The sequence below is a fragment of the Xenopus laevis genome, chromosome 2L (assembly GCF_017654675.1).
Source record: "Xenopus laevis strain J_2021 chromosome 2L, Xenopus_laevis_v10.1, whole genome shotgun sequence".
Classification (NCBI taxonomy): Eukaryota; Metazoa; Chordata; class Amphibia; order Anura; family Pipidae; genus Xenopus; species Xenopus laevis.
The window spans coordinates 88623126-88636122 of NC_054373.1; the positions used below are offsets into that span (position 1 = coordinate 88623126).

The following is a 12997-nucleotide window of genomic DNA, read 5'->3' on the forward strand; positions in this document are numbered from 1 at the left end:
CAGAAATCTTTTAACCTGTCCGATCGACCAAACGACCGATCTCTGCCGGACGAAAAATGTCGGACTCTCCACACACAGTCCGAAAATCATACAAATCCTCGATTCATATGATGAGATCTTTGTGTCTATGGCCAGCTTTACTCCCATATGTACAGAAGTCCTGAGTGGGTTAATTCCCCTAGAAAGTCTCACCTGGGGAATAATTAGCAGGCGAGATCTGATATCTGCTAGAGAGGGGAGATTCTCAGATTAGGATTGAGCTACATGCTGAGAGGATTGAGACATGGGATCTGAGTGAAACAGTTTGGAGCTGCTGTTTGTTTTCCCAAAAAAAAAAGGACTCTGTAACGGTACTGCGACTCTGTGAAGTTGTATTTTTGTGTTTGGCCAGGAATCCCAGTAGGGAACCAGTAGTAGAGAGGGGAAAATGCTCTGTGTGTTAGTTAGAGCCCAAGTCTGGCAAGGATTTTGTTTTTTTTATGCTGGTTTGCCCACAGAGTGAACAATAAATGGACTTTACCCTGTTAAAGAACTGTCTGATCCTGCTCACAGCCCCTAGATGTTCCCATACTGGGTGATAATTTATTTCCTAGAGTTTTAGTCCCCCTGGTAAAAAACCTGCAACTATTTCCCAAAATGTTATTCAAAGTGGGATCCATTTGAAGAATCACTAGGTTTTTATTTGACCTTATTAAACTCTGGGCTACAGGTCTCCCCCTCTCTCTTCCTATTGAGAGTTGGACAGATTTGAATATGGCATACTTCTTCAGCTGAAAGTCTTGGGCATGTGCACCTGGACCCATTGAATGAAGTGGTGAGTTTACTTAATACTGTGTTCATTGTCTGTTTTTTTTTTTGTATTTATGGGTATACATTTGTACCAATATTTTTAAGCTGAATTTTTTTTAAATATTTTAAATCTCCCCCTAGTTGTCTTTCAGGATCCCCACCCACTTAAGGGCCAGCATCACAGTTTTGAAAAGTCAGCTATAATGTGTAAACATAATCCAGTACTTTGAATATAAGCAAGGACATACCCTAGTTTTCTTTCCTTTGTGAAAAGAAGCAATAAGTCAAGTCTGATTTCAATTTCCTTGCATACATTGTGACTGCAGGGAATTGATCTTGAACTTTAATATACAGCGTTTGTCCTCTGAAATGTGTTGAACTGTTCAAAAGGCTCCATTACCATTCATTTACATTTTAAGCATTATATCTATGTAGGGAACGACATTACAGATACAATCTGAAAGCAATTTTAAAACAGTTGGTCTTTCTCTAAAACTAAACAACTTAACACAGTACAATAAATAATCACTTCTACACTAGATCAAAATCCTATTTGCAATACAGAAATACCCCTCTGCATTTATGCTAAAGACATGAGCTCTATTATTCAGAAACACATTATCCAGACATTTCCAAAATATAGCCTATTTTTAATATTTAAACAATTTTATTTATTAGGCTGACTTGCTTTTTTTCTTTGGAATCATAAGACAAAGCAAGTTTTTGTTTAAATGTTTTAAAAACCTTTGAAGGGGTTATTCATATATGCTAATATGTTTAATGCCCTGTTCTTAGCAATCTCTTTAAAGGACAAGTCAACCACAAAATAAAAATTTGCCTAATAAAAGAAAAAAACTTTCTAATATACGTTTATTAAAAACTTGTCAGTGCTTTTAAAGTTATGTGTAAAAAAACATTTTGCTATTTAAAGCTGCAATTGCTTAACTCCTGGTTGTTTCCTTTTTAAACAATGTTGCAAGTCTCCAGCAAAGGCAGGTCTGTTATTAAGCTGCCTTGTCTTATATTGTATCAACAGTGAGCCACCGGGGCAGAGATTAGAATTGGACAAACATTGCTTTTAATAGCAATACATATACAAATAACTTAAAAGCCATAGAAAATTTATAATGAATGTATATTGCAAAGTTGCTTAGAATTATGTTTTCTATTTTTCAGGTTGACTTTTTAATTTTTAATTTTTGCGGAGGTTGCGATGTTGTGTAGGGATGGGCGAATTTTTTCACCTTGTTTCACCGATGGCGTTGTGTGTCAAAATTAAAAGCCGTGCGTCAAAAAAATGTTGCCGACGCCCATTAAAGTCTATGGGCGTCGGCGTCATTTCGTCAGCGGCAAATTTTTGCCGAAACAAAATGGGTCCAATTCGCCCATCCCTAATGCTGTGTAGTTACTGTGATAGAATTACCATTGTGTCATGCAACTCAAAGTTGGCTATACATGGGCAGATTAAATCTGATGCGGTCCTACGACCCATCTGCATCCATTTCCTTCATATAATCCAATTGTTTGGCCCAAGGGCTGAACCCTCGTATTAACCTGATATTGCCCTGTCGTTGGTGGGCATATCTGGGAAAGATCCTCTCCAGGCCCAGAACTAGGGGTAGGCAGAAGAGGCATGTGCCTAAGGTGCAACTAATTGAGGGATCCAAGCACGTACCTCTTCTTTCAGCCTACCCCTGGTCCAGTCACTTTCTCTCCCACCAACTCTCCAGCACGAATTGAAATATTGGTTCCAGACGAATGCACAGTTCCGGACGCGCGTGCATGTGCAGTCGAGGCTGTTAGAAATTGATCCCTAACAAAAATACAGTCCAATTTAGGCTTACCAATGGAAGAATTTATTCAAGCTATGCAAGACAGTGAATGTAATAGACCTGACAAAGTTCTTAGATGATGCTAGAGAGTATAAAGTATTGGAATGCAAATTCTTCTTTTCTCCAGTAGTAGTGTTCCAATACCTTCCCTGTTCCTCTGATGGATATTTTCCTCTCTCAGTTTATATGTGAGCTCTCGATGTTTCATTTTTTCTTGATGGTGTTAGAAGTCAAGATGAGCTGAACTGCAGTTTGAGAGCAGTCCATTTATACAACTTTTCCTGAGGAATTCCTTTGATGAACTTTGAACCAATGGCAAAAGAGTTCTTTGTCTTTAAATCAAAAGTCCTTTTGTGTAACCACCAGAAGATGGCAATGTCGTATCACTTATGTTAGAGTCCATATTTCCATATTTTTGCAAGTCCTTTTAAATCCCTGAAACCTTACAATTTATCACAGAAAACTACTTAAAAAGACATATACACAAACTAACTAATATTAATATTAAAAACCTACCAAACATACAAATAGGGATGTCGCGGACTGTTCGCCGGCGAACTTGTTCGCGCGAACATCGACTGTTCGCGCTCGCCGAATGTTCGCGAACGTCGTGCGACGTTCGCCAATTTAGGTTCGCCTTAGCTGGCGCTTGGCTGCCAGACCAGCAGATACATGGCAGCCAATCAGGAAGCTCTCCCTCCTGGACCACTCCCCTTCCATATATAAACTGAAGCCCTGCAGCGTTTTTTCATTCTGCCTGTGTGTGCTTGGAAGAGCTAGTGTAGGGAGAGAGCTGTTAGTGATTTGAGGGACAGTTGACAGTAAGTTTGCTGGCTAGTAATCTACTTGATACTGCTCTGTATTGTAGGGACAGAACTCTGCAGGGATTTGAGGGACATTTTAGGTTAGGTAGCTTTGCTGGCTAGTAATCTACCTTCTACTGCAGTGCTCTGTATGTAGCTGCTGTGGGCACTGCTTCTGATCTCTCATCTGCTGACTGCTGCCTGTAACCCAATAGTCCTTGTAAGGACTGCTTTTATTTTCTTTCTTGTTTTTTTACTTTGCTACTATAAGAGCCCAGTGCTATTAGTCTAGCTGTGTTGGGGAGTGGGACTGGTGTGCTGCTCCTCCTAGTAGTTCACCACCACCAGCACCAACCAGAGTCAAAATTGTTACAAAGTATCTTGTTTGCACCTGTTAGCTGTTCTGAGCTCTCTGCCAAAAGCTAATTAAGTTAGAAACTGTTTTTTTTCTGGCTGTTCAGTGCAGAGAAAAGAGGGACTTTCCAGTACAAAAGAGGGACAGGGGGTTGAGTGGTCAAAAGAGGGACAGTTGGGAGGTATGCAAGTGCCACCTAGCTGTGTGAGCTTTTTCACATTCTGTCTAAATAACAATAATAATTCCGTGTCCGTAAACATCACCTGAGTGATGTTTTTACAGCAGCAATAATATATTCCGTATCCACTATTGTATACGTTGCCCTTGCAGGCATTGTTTGCCCAGTCTTTAACCAAGTGCCACCTAGCTGTGTGAGCTTTTTCACATTCCGTGTCCAGAAACATCACCTGAGTGACGTAGTGTGATTTCTGCCCTTTACAGCACAAAACGCAGCGCTGTGTCAACAATGTATTTTTCAGATACATTTTTGCCCTTGATCCCCCTCTGGCATGCCACTGTCCAGGTCGTTGCACCCTTTAAACAACTTTAAAATCATTTTTCTGGCCAGAAATGTCTTTTCTAGCTTTTAAAATTCGCCTTCCCATTGAAGTCTATGGGGTTCGCGACGTTCGCGAACCGTTCGCATTTTTGACGCAAGTTCGCGAATATGTTCGAACTTTTTTTCCGACGTTCGCTACATCCCTACATACAAAGCATACAATGAATATATAAAACAAACCTCCTTAAAAAGGATTGGGATCTTTACCAATTGTCTTTGTTTTCACAGTTGTTTGACCCCAGGCATCTGAGACACCTTTAAATGTAGGTTCCCATGCCATTAAATGCCAGTCATCCTCTTAAAAAGTAAATATACCTTGTCTTTACATCGTTTCTCCAAGATACAATCTCCGACATTCTCAGTCACCCAGTCTACATCAGATCATTAATTTCCAGACATCTGTCCCTAGACACACTTCATTATCCTTGTGAGATTGGAATATCAGGCCTGTTCCCATGAGAGAATATCTATGTTTAGGACAATATCAAAAAATACAATCTATGAGCCCAATATTCTTCAGAGGCCATGCCAGCGGCCTGCCGGGTTGCCTTAGGCACCCATCTGGCTTGGCCTGATCCTTTCGTTTGTCGACCACCAAGGTAAAGAAAGAACAGCATTGTATGTAACAGGTGGCCCCTGTAAAAGGCGGTTTGTTAGCATTTGAAAACGCTTGTTAGGGGGTCCCCATTTATGAATTCTACCAATCTGTTTTATTTTTCTTTGATTATTAGTGTCAAATTCAGAAAGATCCACTATAAACATATGTATTTTCAATGTTAGAAAATTGCTACTTTGTAGATTTATGCTCCATTGAGAAAGGTCCTTGTTACCTTCTGTATTGATTAGTATTTGTTTGATGTATACACCCTTCTGTTGTATAGTACAGTGGAATGTGCTGGTGCTTTAGAAATACGTGTTAATATTATTAATACTTAGTATTGAATTGCATGCTGCAGAAAAAGGAGTGGTGTTAAATGTTAATCTATTTAGTATAGACATAATATACATGGCTCATTTAGTATGGACAGAGGTGCAAACTTGTGCCACTTACTGCCATACACTTAGCACCTCTGCCCATACATGGAATGTTACTATGTTTTGCATCTTTCTATTCTTTAGCAGGGCACAGAGTGCATCTCTGGATGCATCTACTTGCAAACTGTTGCAAATTAGGGTGTTATTTGCAACTGGGGGAAGATGACTAAGTGCATTGTGGCAAAAGGAATTATTATTATTATTATTATTATTGTTGTTGAAATAATGATTGACTCCATGTAGTTCCTTCTTGGCTATATGTACAAAGAAAAATTCTTTTGTATGCAGATTTGAAACTTTTGTGCACAGTTTTTAAAAACTGCGCCCCCTTTCAGAATTTTTTGTGCATAACACAATTTGTTTGATCTGGCCTCAAAATTAGTGTGCACAAGCGCACACCTTAGAGGGAACATTGGACTCATTTTACCATTTAAGGTTCTTGTAGACAGGGTTGTTTTCTTTGGTGTGCATTTAGCATGCATTTAAAACAGGTTAACACTCCCCTAAATGCATCAACTGATTTATTCAATTATATTCTCAGGTGAGTTCAGCATTGTGTTTTATTGCAGTTGAGTTTTACTGCAACCTTTAAACGTGACATGCTCTATTTGTTTTGTGCTTGGTATAGGGTTGCCTATTTCCACATCGCTAACTCGAGGTGGTGTGGTGACATAGCAGGGGCGTGGTGGTGATGGTGCAGTGACCTCATGGGCGGGCTTTGATGTGGGATCATTGATTGGCCAATCGCTGCGTCAATCTGGGGAGTCCGATCCCTTCCCAAATCCAAACTGTCTAAGTCAAAACTGGACAGGTGGCAACCCTAGCTTGATAGACATTCATAATATAGAACAGCGAGATTCCTCTAACTCACAAATATACACTTATGCACCATGTGTAAAGTGGACATCCTTCAGGGGTAATGGGCATTGGAAAGGCCTTTTCTGTGTAATGTAGACATCTCAAACGTCAATGCGGTGAATCAGGCAGGCTTTATTAAAGTAGCTCCACACAGGGGATGGCAAGTGCACAAAACATGTGATCTGATTTGACTTTGGTATATCTTCAGTTACTATCACTACAATAACTACTTTCATAGCATTCTCGCTCTCGCAGAAGTCTCCAGTACCCCGGTCCTGTGAAATGGTACTAGTAGAGTGTGATTAGCCATTCCAGACATCCTCCTTGTGTACCTGAATAAAAATTTGATGTCAGATGCGGAGGCTGCTCTTTGAGTGCCTGCTCTTCATCATCATTGCAGCTATTTAATGACCTCTGAGGTGATCCCAACACATTGAACTTCTTTGTACCATAGTCCTTGCTAAGTCCAGCTGCCTTTTCCTTCAGACTGGGCAAGTTGCCTATTCTGCTAATAGTTCCTCTTAGACCAGAAGCGGAATTGCCTGGCTCTCCCTTTTATAAACTCCTGAAGAGGAATTCCCTACAAGCCAACCTTAGAGATTGGTGCCACCTGCTGGACAAACTATCTACACTGGAATAACTGAATGCATTTCACATCCTCCTTACACGTGTAAAAGAGCCATACAAAGATCCATCAGAAAAAAGAGAAATAAGGGTTTACAAAGTTTGTGGCATCTGCAGTAGAATTTCACCATGCATTTTGTTTTAAGCAGGAAAAAAATGTGAGTAAAAATGGCCATTAAATCCAATGCATTTGCTGCAAGGAAAAAAGCTGAGAAAAAAACCCAATGGCAAAAAAGACCCAACAGATCCTTTGACTCCCAGGCATATTGGGGAATTTTTTGCAATTTTTTAAGCAAAGTAAAATAGGGCAGATGCCCTCACCACTGGACATGAGGTTAGTTTACATGCCTTTAATCCTCACCTAGTCACCTCTTAATATTAGCCCATATGTGACTATTTTTAAAGGGTGGCCTTGTAAAATTTACAGTAGATACCAGGGAAATATCCGCTTCATTAGGGTAACATTTTGTTGATAAAAACAAAAAAAACAATTCTGAGATATTGTGTTGTGTAAGAGCCTATTAAATTAAATCCCAGCGTTCAGCAGTGTACATATAAAACATTAATTTATGTTGCCAGATTTCGGGGCTGACTGTAATGGGTTTACAGTGACATTGTGTGGTTGCTTGGGTTTACTGCAAGTCTAAGAATCCCATGAGATTAATCAAGAGCGATACATAAATATCCCATGTAAGATAAATATCAGCACAGTGTCCTCACGTTGTCTTCTGTACTTGCTATTCCTGTTTTGCTTTTTCTGCAGTTGTACATTAAAAAGTTATCAACATAACTGCAAGTCTCTTTCTGGCAGAAGGATTGCTAATTTGGGTTTTATATAAAATACTGTATCTACTTCTTTATTAGTTATAACATTAGACATCTTTCAAGTTAATTGTGTTTGAATAAAGATTTCAGCCTGCACCTCTGCAGTCAATCATTGCTGACACTAATTAGAATAATGAAAAGGCATGTTATGTTAATAAAGAATCAGATTAGGAGCCAAGTGTTAGAGACACAGTTATGTCACTCACAATTGTCAAGGAATTCACTCCAAACATTGCCACCTAACCTCTAATTATTTTACTGCCCACTTTGATGCTTGGGGATTTAATTGGAAAAGACAAGAGATGGGAAATCAATCTAGATCTTTTAGCTCTGAAGTTGGCTGCTTCCAAAGTTGTGTGTTTAGCGATGCATTAAATGTGAACTGCAGCAGGTGTCTGTGTGATATTGGCAGGTCAGGCTAATATCCGACCTCTGCTGTGTAAAGGAGGCATCTGAAGGGTGATTAACTGTAAACCCCCCCCCCCCCAACACTGTGCTGCTATTATGATAAAGTATGCCCTTTGGTGAAGGTAGCTTTATTAGAAATCAACTATAGGTTAGACTGCGGAAGAATAAGAAATCATTTATAAAAGAAATCAAAGGGTAAAAACTTTCCCTTTTAAAGGATCCCAGCCTACCTCTTCAAGGTAGGCATCACAAAATTAATGAGGTTGTAGTAATGATTCTTAACCTATGACTCGGGAAAATACTGGATTTTGTTGAATGAAATCTACCTAGGCATTTTATTGCCAATAGATTACCCACAACAGTGCAAGCAAGGACACCTTTTTATACTTTAGAATTCTTTTCTATACCTGAGTAAACATCTCTAGACAATATCTCCATTAGCTTGCTGTGACATCATTTCCTGCCTAAGTCTCTCCCTGCTCGCTCATAGCGCTGAGATCAGATTATAGCAGGGAGGGGAGGAGGGAGGGGGTAGAGGAGCAAACTGAGCATACTCAAGCCCAAGCTCTGGAGGTTTAACTGAAAACATAAAGTCTGATACAGAAGTCCATGTATACACAATAGGAAAAAAAAGGAATGTGGTGTTTCTTTTGACAGAGGACTCTGCACAGCATTACTTTGAGGGTTTACTAGTGTATTTGTATAGACCTTTCTTAAAAAAGGTTACTTAGTTTTAATTGTCCCTTCTCCTTTAATTTATTTATTATTTGGGTCCTATTCAAAAGTTAAGGGGGAACTATCGTGAAAATAAAAATGTGACCTCTAAATCTAGATACTTCTTTTTTTTTTTACCATTCAGAAGTTATTCTTCACTATCCACATCTCAGCAATCTCTTTATGCACAAGTCAAAGCTATATCTACTGCATCATGGTGTGTTCACCCTTTGTCTAGACTATGTGCTAGAGCAAACTTTCTTTCAAAATAAAGATAGTTTGAAGAGAGAAAAAAAAATGCTGAAAAAAATATAGTGAAATCAATTTTATTTAAAAACTATCACAGAATTTTCAGTTGACTATATTTGGAAAGTTTTGCGTTTCTATGAGGATACTAAAAAATTATACAGAAAAATAGTGTGCACTTTGTTTTTTTAAGCTTGAATTCCTTTCTTAAAAATGCTCCCTGTGAGTGCTAGACTGCCTGCACTAGGAGAGAGCTTGCAGTGTGGGTAGCCATGTTTAGTGGCTCATTTGTATAATGCACAGTTCTCCTGGCCCCACAGCTTTGTGTATAGCAAGCAAAAGCTATGGTACAACATGGCCACAGGCACCAGGAGCTCCGTCCCAGCACTTGTCCTAAAGCTACGGGAGGAACATTTAAAAAACAAAAAACATATTTCATCCCTACCAGAGTGCAGTCTCTAGTCGCCTGCTCCTCCCATGAGAGACACAATTCAGGGATGATAACTTCCCCATGTATGCCTTCCGATACAATCAGTATTTGTGTCTGGATGCACATAATATTTCTTGCTTTGAAAAATATTCTATGGATCATTTACCACTGTGCCATTGCATCGTTTGTACTGAATGATGTGCCAGGGAACACCCAAGTCCTGCATACATGCTTCCCATATAGTAAATTTGCATGCACAAGTGCTGCCAAACTGCATCTATAAGCATAACTCTTTGCTCTCCATTCTGTAAATCTTCTTCCTCTGTTGTAAATGGGCCCATATAGCCACATGTTTGAATACATATAAAATAAAAAAATTAAATCGTAATCTCATACATTTTTTAAATGTGGTAGATGAAAAAAAAAAAAAATCTCTCCCAATAAACACGGTAGAACACATGCTAGCAACTTTTACATTTGGTATGTTAATATAAATGTAATATTTTCCTGGGTTACATCTCATTTCTGTAATTCATTTGCTTGCTTTTTTTTTTTCTGTTGTGACTCTTAACTTGTATCTGGGAGGTGAAAATGTTACTTTTAAAATGTCAACCAATTTCTGATGTAAGCATTCAGATGCTGAACTTCCAAGCTAATACCTAACATTTGTACAGACTGCATTCTGTCTGCAGATGGCAATTTCTTCTTTTTCACGGTTCTTATGTAGGCAAGGCATTCTGAAGTACCATATTTTGCCCTTTTTATCTAATTTATTTAAAATTTTTGGTCAAGTTTAGAATACTTTAAAGAGAAGTATAAGGTATATTTAACTACAGTATGTCTTCTTCAAAATCATATCTTAAATTTAATCCATAAAAATACATTACAATTAGGAAAATGAATAAGGATTCATTATATATTAAACGGGATTAAGTACAAGGTGGTGTTTTAATATTACAGAGAAAAGGGTAATCATTTTTAAAAATGTAAACTATTTGATTAAAATGGAGTCTATGGGAGATGGATGACCTTCCTGTAATTTGAAGCTTTCTTGATAATGGATCCTGTATCCATGGGGTTATGAGAGCTGTTTGTGCATTATTAACATTTACAACAGGAAGACATCCATGAACATTTGTCAGATAGACAGTGAAATAAAGTCACACAGTTTACCTTGGGACTACCACCCCCTAGCAACTAATAATCAAATCACATTTACTGGTCACATGTTTGAAAACATTGCAACCTTTATTATGTCATTGGTATGTGTGATGCTGAATTCCCTAGAAACCTTTCTATTATACTGATTGGACTCTGCATGTAGGGAATCTACTGTAATTTAAAACAAAGTGCAGCACATAGACAAACAGCCTTTTCATTCCTTATTTTTCTTCAATATCTACACTAAATTAAATATTGTTTGGCCAAAGGCGGAGAGAAGGTTTTTTTTTTTTTGTTTTTTTTTGAGATGTCAAACAGAATCCTAAATATTCATACTTTAAATCAATATAAAGATATTTAGATTTATTCTATTCATAAATCCCAGCTTGAGACGGATGTATGATTAAACTGAGTGCATGGGTTATGTGTCCTGACCATGATTTTCGAAGCCTGAAATAAACCTCTGGATTTATTTTCTTATGATTTCAGATACCATCAGTGGTTGAATCCATTCTCCTTAAATCCATCCTTTCCTGACAAAATTTCCCTTATCTTTGCACAGCAGACGACCTGTGGTCACCTTACATCAAGCACAGTAATGCATCTGGCACCTGAGCAGACACTGTACTAGCAATCTCTCTTCACAGCTGCCCTGCTCAGGTCCCCACAACATCAAGATTAATGGAATCATGCATCTAATTGAATGGCGTCACCACAGCTAATTTATTCAGCATAGACGTCTACATTAAATAAAAATCCATGCACAATGTTATAATTTCAGATCCTATTAGTTAGGATCCTATAATTGTTGGTAACAAGGGAAATCGAAAGAAAAATAGTATATTCTGAATGGAACACATTTGTATCTTCAAACAAATATTAGTTTTTGTATTAACATATGAAGTTGTGTTAATATCAATACAGAACAAATTACAGTATGTTCTGCTTCTTTTAAAATAACATAATTTTCTTAAGACAGGCCAGGTACATTATAGACCTTTTTAGAAGAAAAAAAATTGTCTGTAATTTTGTAGTATCAAAAATGCAACTCAATAGGCCTGAGCATTATGTAAATAAAGCAGCTAATATAGCCCACAGAGGAGAAAGAAAGCAGCATTTCTGTACATGGGGGGCATTGGATGGAAGTCCCATGATGCCACTGTACATTGCCTGACATGGTAAACCAGTTCAGGATGGGGGTAACTTTACTTTTAAATAACTGTACTATTACAATAGAAGTTTAACCTTTTGATTGAGACATCTTGATCTGAATATACGTGTGGCCAGACCATGAAACAAAGTGTTTATCTTGTGTAAGTTTTTAGTATATAATCCTTATTAGTTACTATTCACAGAAATATAATTCACAGAAAGAATCTGGATGGAAGACCTTGCTGTCTCAATAAAAAGTCATATTAATGATATGGTCCTTGTAGTCTTATGTCTAATATTCAAATTGCTGCATATCAAGCATCTAGAGATACAGGAAATTCAGAATTTTACAAAAGAGATCAATTCTTAAAGCAATGCTGCATGATAAACATTGTTCAAGGGTCAATGGTTTGTTTTATGCAATGCACCTGCCAATGAGTATCTTCTATGCTTGATGTTTTCGATTCTTCTGAGCTTTATATAATCCTCACCTAATGCATTAAACTGTTCTATCTAGATCTGAAAACCTAAAGCACTATATCTGCCCTTCTCATGTTTAAATACAATGTAACTTCTGCAAATAAAAGTGCATGCTGATCTCATTAACAGTGAAATGATTCAAGTACCACTAAAAGACATGCTTCTGATTGAGAAACCACTTGCATCTATACTTAAATTTGGGGGTTGATATTAGAAGAGGTTTATATCCCTTTTAAATCTCTGGATGGACAACTGAAGGTAATACAATATTGTTCTCCATACAGTTGTTGATTTGGTTTAAAAGTTGACCATTTTTGTTTTTATTTCATTACTTGGCAAATCAGTTTGTGCTCACTCTACCACACGGAACACAGATGGAATGCCACACATTTGCTGTTTCCCTGTGGCACAGTTAATATAAGCTGATTGAAAAGAACAGGCTGTATTTGTAAATGCACTTCTTTGTGGTGGAACGTATGAAAGATCCACCACAAGGAACCCACATGAAGAAACACTTGTGTGAAGCGTCCACCTCCTTTGGTGAAAACATAATTGGTTCAACCAGGTAAGTCCTTGAAACAAAATCAATTTCTAAAGTAGTCACATACCATAGCATATGAGTCTTTTAAAGGGCACCTATCACAGGACTCTGTTTTCCCCACCAAAGATGCCAGCACTCCGGTTAGAGGAAACAATAATATTTTGCCCAAATGTTCGTAGTGAGTG

General features: G+C 38.0%; 1 long non-coding RNA gene across 1 annotated transcript; it reads left to right on the forward strand.

The window, feature by feature from the left end:
• Positions 1 to 249: 249 nt before the first annotated feature.
• On the forward strand, positions 250 to 12391 carry LOC108708240. The gene is made up of 2 exons (XR_005965442.1): positions 250 to 814; positions 11129 to 12391. It is a non-coding gene; the product is annotated as an uncharacterized LOC108708240 (long non-coding RNA).
• Positions 12392 to 12997: the final 606 nt, after the last annotated feature.